The sequence below is a fragment of the Marmota marmota genome, unplaced genomic scaffold, assembly GCF_001458135.2.
Source record: "Marmota marmota marmota unplaced genomic scaffold, marMar, whole genome shotgun sequence".
NCBI lineage: Eukaryota > Metazoa > Chordata > Mammalia > Rodentia > Sciuridae > Marmota > Marmota marmota.
In genome coordinates, this window is record NW_026000082.1 from 13,625,196 (window position 1) to 13,637,521 (window position 12,326).

Genomic DNA, 12,326 nt, shown 5'->3' on the forward strand with positions numbered 1-12,326 from the left:
GAGATAGATACAAAATAATAGGTCACTACACTGGAATTTTAAAATATATTCTATGATCTATTGTTATAATATATTCATGCATGTTACTTTGCATAGCATAGCATAGCATAGCATAATCATGTTAAATGATTCATGTCTACATATAGATGTGCCACTGCCTTTTATTATGGTGGGAAAAAAGTATATATTTAGAGTTAGCCAGCAGTACTCCGTTTAAGTGATCACAATTTTGTTGACAACATCCAAAACATCTTGAATATATGCCTTCTCTCCATCAGGCCTATTAATCTTGGCCCCATCAACATCATACAGCTTCTTCACAATTTGTTTGATCTAGTACTTGTTAGCCTTGACATTCATAATGAACATGAATATGTTGTGATCTTCTATTTTCTTCATGGCAGACTCAGTGAGAAGCCAGAGAGAACTTGATGATGACATGATGGTCAAGCTTGTCTTTCCTGGGGGCACTCTTCATAGTATAGTCCTTCTCCAGAGCTGCAGTATCTTGGGGCACCAGAAGATGGTTGACATATAGAACTTTTGATTATGGCTGAAGACACTATTCAGCACTACAGCACCTTCTTAGTCCTCTACGCCCTTGCTTTTTGTTGTTTGTGTTGCTGGGGTGCTAGGAACTGAACCTACACATGCCAGAAAACTACTCTATCACTGAGCCCCATTCTTTTGCTTTGACAATGGCTTTGGGAAGGGCAGGAGCTTCCTTCCTGGCTTTTGATTACCATCTTGGTGAAAAGCACCAGTTTTTTTATACCTGAATAGCATTCCATTAAATACATGTACTATAATTTAACTCTCATCCTGATCAATGAACATTCAGGTGCTTTCCATGTTTTTATATCCATAAACAATATAATGATTACTCTTGCACACGTATCATTACTCTTTAACATACAATAATTGGAGGATCTTGAGTTCAAAGTCAGCTTCAGCAACTTAGTGAGGTCCTAAGCAACTTAGTGAGACTCTATATCAAAATAAAAAATAAAAAGTGCCATGGATATGGCTCAGTGGTTAAGTGCCCCTGGCTGGATTCATTGCCTAATACCATTAAATAAGTAAATAAATCCCCAAAAATGGAGTTTGAGAGAAAGATGGTATACATTTACATTTTTAAAACTATTGTCAAATTTTCTACTAAACATACTATTTATTTATTTTTCCTCCAAGGATATACAAGAATTTTTTCTTCATGCTCTTGTCACTACTGAGTAAATTCGATTTTTATCAGTTTCACAGGTGGGAAACAGAACCTGATTTTCTAATTTGTGTTTCTAAGTAAAAACTGGAAATCATCTTTCATATGATTACTGGCCTTTCTGCAAATTGCCTATAGATTTTAGATAGAGAGATAGACAGACAGATATGTTTACAGTCTTTGTCCCAGTTTACTGGGTTTTTTTTTTTTCCCTTATATGGATGTCTCTCATTTTACATAGTCAAATTCATCAATCTTTTCCTTTTGGGCTCTGCCTTTAAGATCATGTTTAAAAAAGTCTTCTTCACACCAATATTATAAAAATATTCAACCATTTTCTCTTATATTTTCATGGCTACTTTTATTTGTTTCATTCTTTCATCACCTAAAATCTAGGATGTATTACTGAATGAGAAAAGCAAGTAACAGACCCTCAATATCTTTGCAGATAAAATACTTTATTTCAACTGTGCATATAGAATTCTATCAGATACCATTGTTTTTATTGTTTTTTAATAATTATATGTAACACTGATGAGCACTTACATTCTCACATGATTACGCAGAATGCTTGTACATCATATACATGCTTCCATGTATATGTTTTCTTTTTAAAGATAAACATCAAGAAGTGAAGTTAATGAGTCATTATTATATGTCCTTTTTGATATTGACAAATTATGCCCCAAAATGAAATGCTTAATTTTTTTTTAAATTGATTACCTTTATTCATTCATTCAACAAATATTTAAATGTTTTGTGTTTGTGTGCTAGTCACTTATTTGAGGTTCAGCATACTGTATAATGATAACCAACCCAGGCAAAGGCACTGTTATAGCGATTAAGAATGCAGAATGTGGGCTGGGGTTGTAGCTCAGTGGTAGAGCACTCACCTAGCATGTGTGAGGCACTGGGTTCGATCCTTAGTACCACATAAAAAATAAACAAAATAAAGGTATTGTCCATCTACAACTAAAAAAAAAATTTAAAAAGAAAAAAAGAATGCAGAATGTAGGCTCTAGGGGCTGAGGATATGGCTCTAATAGAGTATGCCTGGCATGCGTAAGTTTGACCCCCAGGATCCTACACATACACACACATACACACACACACACACACACACAAAAAGATTACAGCCTCTAGTGACAGACTACAAGTATGAGATATTTGATTTGGGGCAAGTTATTTTACTGTTGTTTCAAGTTCCTTATCAATTAAAGAGTAATAGGATCTCCCTGGTATGACTATTAGGATTATTTTGCCTCCTGTATATTAATAAAGGAGGCAAATTACTTAAATTATTACTTAAATTTGCTATTACTAACTTTTATTTCTGCCAACAAGAGAGGTAAAAATAATATTTCATTACAGAATCATCATTTCCCTGATAACAAATAAGACTAAATACATTGTCTTATGACATTAGCTTTTTATTGTTCCTCTTTTATGATCTCCTATTCAAATCTTTTATCTATTTTTTTATTTGTTGGGATGTTTGTATTTTTTCTTTTTCTTAATGATTCGTCAGAGTCTTTATATATCTTAGGTGTTAATTCTTTCACTGTTAAATATGGTGCAAATATTCTTCTAATATGACACCTAAGCTCTGAACCATAAGCAGTCAGGTTCTCTTTGTGACCAAATCACAATGATTATAGTATGAATCATTTTTTGCTAAGAGAATTTCAGGTCCTGCTTTCTAAAAGGTTTTAAGTACTTAAATTTACGGGAAGGCAGTAGGAAATATTAGGCTTCAAGGCAGTTTCTAATTTACCTATTCTTATCTCCTAAATACCTGGTACAGGGTCTCCCTGGATGAACAAGTATATTTGAATACAAAATTTCCTTACTAGGTTACAAGGGCCTTGTGGACAAGCACAGTATCATCCTTACCTTTGTATCACTCCCACAATGCCTGCCTAACAATGCTTTTATACACAGAAAGCATTCAAATGTTTTTACTGAACAGATCATTATCTGTGAACATGCATAAAAATAGCTGAAGTAATCAATGTAAACCAAGCAATCCCTTTCTCATAAAAAGATCACACTCTGATTTGTAACTTCAGATAGTTCTGTACAGTCTAGTGTTGTTTAGGTCTCTTTGTCTTAAATTCCCTGTTTCAAATCTTTGTTCCAGAAAATAAAAATGTCCTTAGCAACTACTCTGCTCTGAACCTGTCTGGGTGCTGCTGAGACCATGTCCTGAAATACTGCTTATGTTTTAGTCTCTCTCCAAAGCGTTTCCTCTCACAACATCATTTAAGAATGAATACATTTTAGCACACAACTGTTTAGGTCTTCTGATTTTTTTTTTCTCTTTCTATATGCCCCGCCTAGTAAAACTGTGCTTTGCCAAGTGCTGCTAGACTGTTTACTTTCCAGGATATCACTCTTGGTAAATTAGGCTTATAGTTTCATGTGAAATAATGAGACAGTGTAGTGCAATGGGAAATGTACAGGAATCCCTGAGCCAGGTAACCTGAGTTTGTATCCTGGCTGAGCCACTAACTGACTGACTAACTATATGACCTTAATATTTTTAAGGCTCAGTGACTCTATTTTCGAAGGGGGATAATAGCAATAATATTTAATATCAATAATATTTAACTTCCCTGGGTCACAACATTGTGTGTAAGGATTACAAAATAATTGAATTTATAGTGAATAATAATTTTACTATATGAAATGTGTCAAAGCCATTTTTAAACTGCTGCAGTTCACTGTGACTCATATATACATATAGATCGTTTTAATGAATCACTACCCCATTAAAGTTAAGTGAAAAAAAGTCTCTTAAGACAAGTGATTCTTTATGTAATATACATGTAACAATTTACTACTACTGGATCCAAAATCATTTAAGCATCTAAGTTATACTGAAATAAATTCCATTCACTGGTCACAGTATATAAGATGGGAATAAAGTTTTATTTAGTTATCAACAGTATTCACATATATAAAATTCAATCCACATTATACATCAGAATTAAAGCCAGAAGGGCTGAGGCTGTAGCTCAGTGGTAAAGCGCTTGCCTCACATGCGTCAGGCACAAAGCGCTGGGTTTAATCCTCAGCACCACATAAAAATAAAGAAAGAAAATAAAGGTATTATGTCCAACTACAACTAAAAAAAAATGAAAAAAAGACATCTAGTAAAATTACTCCAAGAAGATATGAACTTATATGTACAAAATTCTAATGAATATACATACACACAAACACACACAACTATAAAAACTAGAAAATTCAACAGGTTTGCATGATACAAGAGCAATATACAAAAGTCAACTACACTGGGTGTGGTGGCATATGCCTGAAATCCCAGCTACTGAATCCCGGAGTCTGAATCAGAAGGATTGCAAGTTTGAGGCTAGCTTAGGCAACTTAGTAAGACCTTGTCTCAAAAAAAAATTTTAAAAAAGCTAGGGATGTAATTCAGTGGTAGAAAGATTACCTAGTAAGTGCCAAGGCCCTGGATTCAATCCCCAGTACTGCCAAAAAAACAATAATAATAATTAACTATTTCTATACACTACCAATGAATCAAAAATGAAATTAAGAAAACAAATCAATTTGCAGTAGCATCAAAAGGAATACATAGGGAATCTAATGAAAAAATACAAGATTTATAACTCGTAAAACTATGAAGCATCATTCAAGGAAGTTAAAGGAGACTTAAGTAAATGCAAAGACTACTTGTTCATGATTTGGAAGACTTAGCATTGTTAAAATGACCGTTCCCAAACTGATATACAATGTACGTAAAGATCCAAGGGATATTTGCACACAAAAATGAGTACACAAATGTTCATAACAGCATTACTCATATAATCCCAAAGTAGAAACAATCCAAATGTCCATTAACTAATTAATGAATAAACAAAATGTGGTACACATAATGGAAATAATGGAATATTATTTAGTAATATAAAGAAATGAATTATAGGGCTGGAGTTGTAGCTTAGTAGCAGAGCGCTTGCCTAGCACATCTGAGGCACTGGGTTTGATCCTCAGCACCACATAAAAATAAATAAATAAAATAAAGGTATTATGTCCATCTACAACTAAAAAAAGTAAATGAATGGTTGATACGTGCTACAACATAGATGAACCTTAAAAATAATATACTACATGAAAGAATTCAGGTACAGATTCCATTTACAAGAATATCTAGAACAGGCAAATTCACAGAGACAAAATAGACTGGGTAGTTGCCAGAGGCTAAGGAAATGAGGATAATAGAAATGAGAAAGGACTGCTAATGGATGCAGGGTTTCTTTCTGGAGTGATGAAATTGTTCTAAAATTAGTTACCATAATGGTGATGATAACTGCACAACTCTGTAAGTATACCCAAACAAGTATACCCAAACATACCCACTGAATTCTACTCTTTACACAGGTAGATTTTATGATATGTTCATATATCAATAAAGCCATTTTTTGAAACAACAATTAAAATTAGAAATAACTATAATTCTGATATATCTGACATTAACATACCTGCTCTGCTATCAGTCAACAATATAAACTACTGGAACTAGTCTTCAACTATAGGAGAGAACATTAGCAATCAATCCTCTCACAACATATAAATTCATTTTAAGAGCAATGAAAGTATTTTTGTACAAAATTACAAAATGATGATTAAAAATTTAAAAATGAATCATTTTTTAAAACATTTATCAAATGCCAATTATAACTGCTAAATAAACAATTTTATTTTTAAAACAAGGATTTAAAAGTGCTTTTACAATGCTCTATATTAAAACTTCCAACTCAATAAGTAGCATATTTTGTTTACTTGGTAGCATATTTGTTTGGTTTTGCTAATCAGTCACTAATACTCTAAAAGAGCTAAGCAACAGAATTTTAGATATTCCTCAACAATCATTTCCCAGGTTTATAATTTCATTAAAATACCTATACCAGGGGCTGGGGTTGTGGCTCAGAAGTAGAGTGCTCGCCTAGCACGTGTGAAGCCCTGGGTTCGAGCCTCAAAACCACATAAAAATAAATAAATAAATAAAGATACTGTATAGGACCAAAAAATAAATAAATAAATTAAAAGTAGGTATTGTGTCCAACTACAACAAAAAAAATAAAATATTTTTTAAAAATACCTATACTAAATATCAATAATTTTGTTGGAATAAGACTTTCAAAGGAAATTTACAATCTATTAGCAAAGTGTGACAGAAAAGTTGAGAAGAGTTGCCTAGTGGTGATCTACCCCCACCACCACTAGGGATTGAACCCAGAGGTGCTTGACACTGGGCTACTTCCCCAACCCTTTTTATTTTTTATTTTGAGACAAGGTCTTCCTAAATTGCCTAGGCTAGCCTTAAACCTGCACTCTTCCTACCTTGGCCTCCCAAGTCACTGGGATTACAGGCATGCTCCACTAAGTACAGTTGCCTAACTTCTTTTTACCTGTTTTTTTTTTTTCCTCCTTCTAAAGGAGGATAATAAAAATATCAGCTCATTGGCTGGGGATTAGATCAGAGGTAGAGCACTAGCCTAGCAGGCACAACTGCATGGGTTGGATTCCTATCAACACACACATACACACACACACACACACACACACACACACACATCTGCCCTAACATTTTGATTGTTATGAAAGTCAAAACAGAAAGCACTTCCTCCTAAATGAAAAAGCAAGACTAGTTGGCATTAAATTAAGAAATACCTCGTAAGAGGTGTTGCGGGGTACAAACGGAAGATAGTGCTGAACTGGAAAAGGAAACTAAAATGTTCTACTCCTGAACAATAACAACAACAACAAAAAAAAAATGGTGTATGTCATTTGCAAACTTTCTTACTGATTCTTTTAGAAATCCTCTAAATCTAATGGGTTATTTCAGTAATAATTATCCTGGATGCTATAGTTTGGATATGAGGTATCCCTGGAAAACTCACATGTGATACAATGCAAGAAAGTTTGGAGGACAAATGATTGGGTTATAGTCTTATCCTTATCAGTGAGTTAATCCCTGCTGAGATTAATTGAAGTGGTAGGGTACATAGGGCTGGAGAGGATGGGAATTGGGGCATGGCTTTGGGAATATACTTATATCTGGAGAGTGGAGTTTCTCTCTCTGCTTCTTGACCACCATGATGTGAGCGGCTTCCCTCTGCCATACACTCTGCCTTAATGTTCTGCCTCACTGCGAGCCTAGAGGAATGGAGCCTTAGTCCTTGTGTGGACTAAGACCTCAGAAACCGTTGAGCCCTCAAATAAACTTTTCTTCCCCAGTTGTACTGGTCAGATCCTTTAGTCATAGCAGTGAAAAAGATGACTAAACCATTGGATACTTGGGGACTGGGGATATAACTCGGTTGGTAGAGTGCTTGCCTCACATGCACAAAGCCCTGGGTTCTATCCCCAGCACCATACACACAAAAAAACCACTGGACAATCAAAGAACATTTATGCTAATACATTAAATATATGATACAGAATCCTTCCACCTCCCTCCAAAACAAAAAAAAACCTGAAAAGTTAACTTTAGAATATTTTTCCTTGGAACCTTTTAAGAAGTCACAACGTCATGTTGACCTGTTTAATGTTTTTTTTAAATACTACAAATAATATTTGAGCAAAAGTTAATACTTGCTCCAACACCATCCTTTGCAAACTATAATAAGAACACAATGCCAGAGAGGCATCCACACTTGTCATTAAAGAAATATTGAAAGTACAAATACGGAGACTACACCTAAATACTAAATAAATACAAATAGAACCATGAAATGACCTAATTTAAAGATTCCAGCTAGAAAGTTGTATTCCAAGGATAAAAATTAAATCACCTGAAGGAAAAGCTCTAACAATGAAGAAATTCTGAAAAAAATGCTCAGATTTTTCAAAAACTTTAATATATCTTCTGGTCAATCTTTACAATAAAAGACCACCCATAGGGCTGGGGCTGGGGCTGGGGCTCAGCAGTAGAGCACTCACCTAGCGTGTGTGTGAGGCCCTGGGTTTGATCCTCTTTAAAATCATCCAGTATAATCAATTTGGAGGCTAAGGGAAAACAACTCAATAAATGCATATGATTATGATGCTTCAAAGTGGGGACAGGGAAGCTACACCTAAATACTAAAAATAAAATAAAGTTCATAATTCAAAGCAATTTGCAGAACTCCATCCACAACAAGTGTTACATACTTTATAGGAATAGAAAGTTTCCTTTCCTTAGACACTGGCAAATTTTATGAACAGAAGAAAAATCTGTTTTTATACAGTTTATTAATTCATCCAAACATATATCTACTCAAACATTTATTTAATGATCATCTACTATGTACACTCAAGAGCTGTTTCTGAAGACAAGAAACTTCCAGCCAAATAAGAGGCAGGCCAACAATACAATATAATCCATGATGATGGATACTCAGATATACAGCACTTAATTCAGCTAAGCAAAAGCTGAAAGATCAAAAGAAATATTTGAGATGAATGCAGAATCTAAGGACTGCTGCATAAATCATATTTTTAACGATCTCATATTAACCTGCCTTAACTGGTCTTTTGCTGTTAAAGTCACATATGCAAAGAACCAACTTTTTGTTTTGTCAATTTTTTCAATTGTTTCTTTTGTTTCGATTTCATTGATTTCAGCTCTGATTTTAATTATTTCCTGTCTTCTACTCTTTGGGTGTTGATTTGTTTTTCTTATTCTAGAGATTTGAGATGTAGTGTTAGGTCATTTATTAACTTTTTATTCTTTCTTTTTTTATTTTTTTTTTTATTTTTTTAGTTATCGGCAGACACAGCATCTTTGTTTGTATGTGGTGCTTAGGATCGAACCTGGGCTGCACGTATGCCAGGCTAGCGCGCTACAGCTTGAGCCACATCACCAGCCCCTTTTTATTCTTTCAATGAATGCGCTCAATGCAGTAAACTTTCCTCTCAGTACTGCTTTCATAGGGTCCCAAAGATTTTTATATGTTGTATCAGTGTTCTAGTTTACCTCTAAGAATTTTTTTTATTTCATCCTTGATTTCTTCTACTATCCATTCATCACTCAATAGTGTATTATTTAGTCTCCATTTGTATTTTTAATTTTATCATTGATTTCTAATTTCATTCCATTGTGGTCTGATAAAAGGCAGGGTATTATCTCTCTCTCTCTCTCTCTCTTTTTTTTTTTTTTGTATTTACTAAGAGTTGCTTTGTGGCATAGGACATGGTCTATTTTATAGAAGGAGTCTTGTGCTGCTGAGAAGAAAGTATATTTGCTCGTTGATGGATGAAATATTCCATGTATGTCTGTTAAGTCTAAGTTTTTTATTGTATTGTTTAGTTCTATAGTTTCCTTATTTAGTTTTGTTTGGAAGCTCTGTCCAGTAGTGAGAGAGATGTGTTAAAGTCACCCAGTATTATTGTATTGTGGTCTATCTGACTCTTGAAATTGAGAAGGGTTTGTTTGATGTACATAGATGCTCCATTGTTTGGGATATAAATATTTATAATTGTTATGTCCTGCTTATATACACTTCCCTTAAGAAGTATGAAATGTCCTTCTTTGTGAAAAGTCCCAGACCAGATGGATTCTCAGTAGGTTCTACAAGACTTTCAAAGAAGAATTAACACCCATACTCCTCAAAGTATTCCATGAAATAGAAAAGGAGGGAACTCTTCCAAACTCATCCTACGAGGCTAATATCATCCTGATACCAAAACCAGAAAAAGACACTCAAGGAAAGAAAACTTCAGACCAATATCCCTGATGAACATAGATGCAAAAATTCTCAATAAAATTCTGGCAAATCGTATACAAAAACATATTTAAAAAAACAGTGCACCACTATCAAGTGGGGTTCATCCCAGGGATGCAGGGTTAGTTCAACATACGGAAATCAAGAAATATGACTCATCATATTAACAGACTTAAAAACAAGAATCATATGATCATCTCAATAGATGCAGAAAAATCATTTGACAAAATACAGCACCTCTTCATGTTCAAAACACTAGAAAAACTAGGGATAGTAGGAACATATCTCAACATCGTAAAAGCTATACATGCTAAGCCCAGGCCAGCATCATTCTAAATGGACAAAACTTGAAAGCATCCCATCAAAAACTGGAACAAGACAGGATGTCCTCTTTTATCACTTCTATTCAACATTATCCTTGAAATTCTAGCCAGAGCAATTAGACAAAAGAAAGAAATTAAAGGGATACAAATAGGTAAAGAAGAACTCAAACTATCACTATTTGGTGATGACATGATTCTATATCTAGAAAATCCAAAAAAATCCACCAGAAAACTTCTAGAACTAAAAAATGAATTCAGCAAAGTAGCAGTATATAAAATCAACCCCATAAATCAAATGCATTCCTATATATCAGCAAAAAATCCACTGAAAGAGATATTAGGAAAACAACCTCATTCACAATAGCCTCAAAAAATAAAATACCTGGGAATCAATCTAACAAAAGAAGGGAAAGACCTCTACAATTAAAACTACAGAACACTAAAGAAAGAAACTGAAGAAAACCTCAAAGGATGGAAAGACCCATGCTCCTGGATAGGCAGAATTAACATTGTCAAAATAGCCATTTTACCAAAAACGTTATATAGATTTAATACAATTCCTATTAAAATCCCAATGATATTCTTCATATAAAACAGAAAAAGCAATTATGAAATTCATTTGGAAAAATAAGAGACCCAGCATAGCTAAAGCAATCCTTAGCAAGAAAAGTGAAGAAGGCATTATAATATCAGACCTTAAACTATACTACAGAGCTATAGTAACAAAAATAGCATGGTGGGCTGAGGCTGGGGCTGGGGCTCAGTGGTAGCACACTTGCCTAGCATTCGGGAGGCACTGGGTTCAATTCTCAGCACCACATACAAATAAATAAAATAAAGGTCAATCAACAGCTAAAAAATATTTTTTTAAAAATAGCATGGTATTGGCACCAAAACAGATTTGTGTACCAATGGTACAGACTAGAGAACACAGAGACAAACCCATGTAAATATGGTTATGTCATACTAGACAAAGGTGCCAAAAACATTCACTGGAGAAAAGATAGCCTATTCAACAAATGGTGCTAGCAAAACTGGAAATCCATATGCAGAAAAATGAAGTTAAACCTCTATCTCTCACCCTATCAACTCAAAGTGGATCAAAGACTTAGGACTAGAACAGAGACCCTGCGCCTAATGGAAGGGAAAATAGGCCTGGGATCTGACTTCCTTAACAAGACTCCTAAAGCACAAGAAGTAAAATCAAGAATCAGTAAATGGGATGGATTCAAATTAAAAAGCTTCTTCTCAGCAAAGGAAACAATCAATAAACGTGAGGAGAGAGCCTACAGACTGGGAGAAAATCTTTACCACATGCTCCTCTGATAAAGCATTAATCTCTAGGACATTAAAGAACTCAAAAAAAACTTAACCCCAAAAAACAAATATCCAAATCAATAAACAGGCTAAGGAACTGAACAGACACTTCACAGAAGAAGAAATACAATCGACCAACAAATATATGAAAAAGTATTCAACATCTCTAGCAATTAAGAGAAATGCAAGTCAAAACTATACTGAGACTCCTGTCAGAATGGCAATCATCAAGAATACAATAAATATTGGTGAGGATGTGGGGAAAAAGGTACACTCATACATTGCTGGTGGGACTGCAAATTGATGCAACCAATCTGGAAAGCAGTATGGAGATTCCTCAGAAAACTTGGAAACTTGACCCAGCTATCCCACTCTGCGGTTTATACCCAAAGGACTTACAATCAGCATACTACAGTAATGCAGCCACATCAATGTTTATAGCAGCTCAATTCACAATAGCTAAACTATGGAACCAACCTAGGTGTCCTTCAATAGATGAATGGATAAAGAAAATGTGGTATATATACACTCAATGGAATACTACTCAGCTTTAAAGAAGAGAGAAATTATGGCATTTGCGAGTAAATGGATGGAGTTGGAGAATATCATGCTAAGCAAAATAAGCCAATCCCAAAAAACCAAAGGCCGAATGTTTTCTCTAATATGCAGATGCTAATTCACAATAAGGCGGGAGGCGCTAGAGAAGAATAGCATTACCTTAGATAAGGTAGAGGG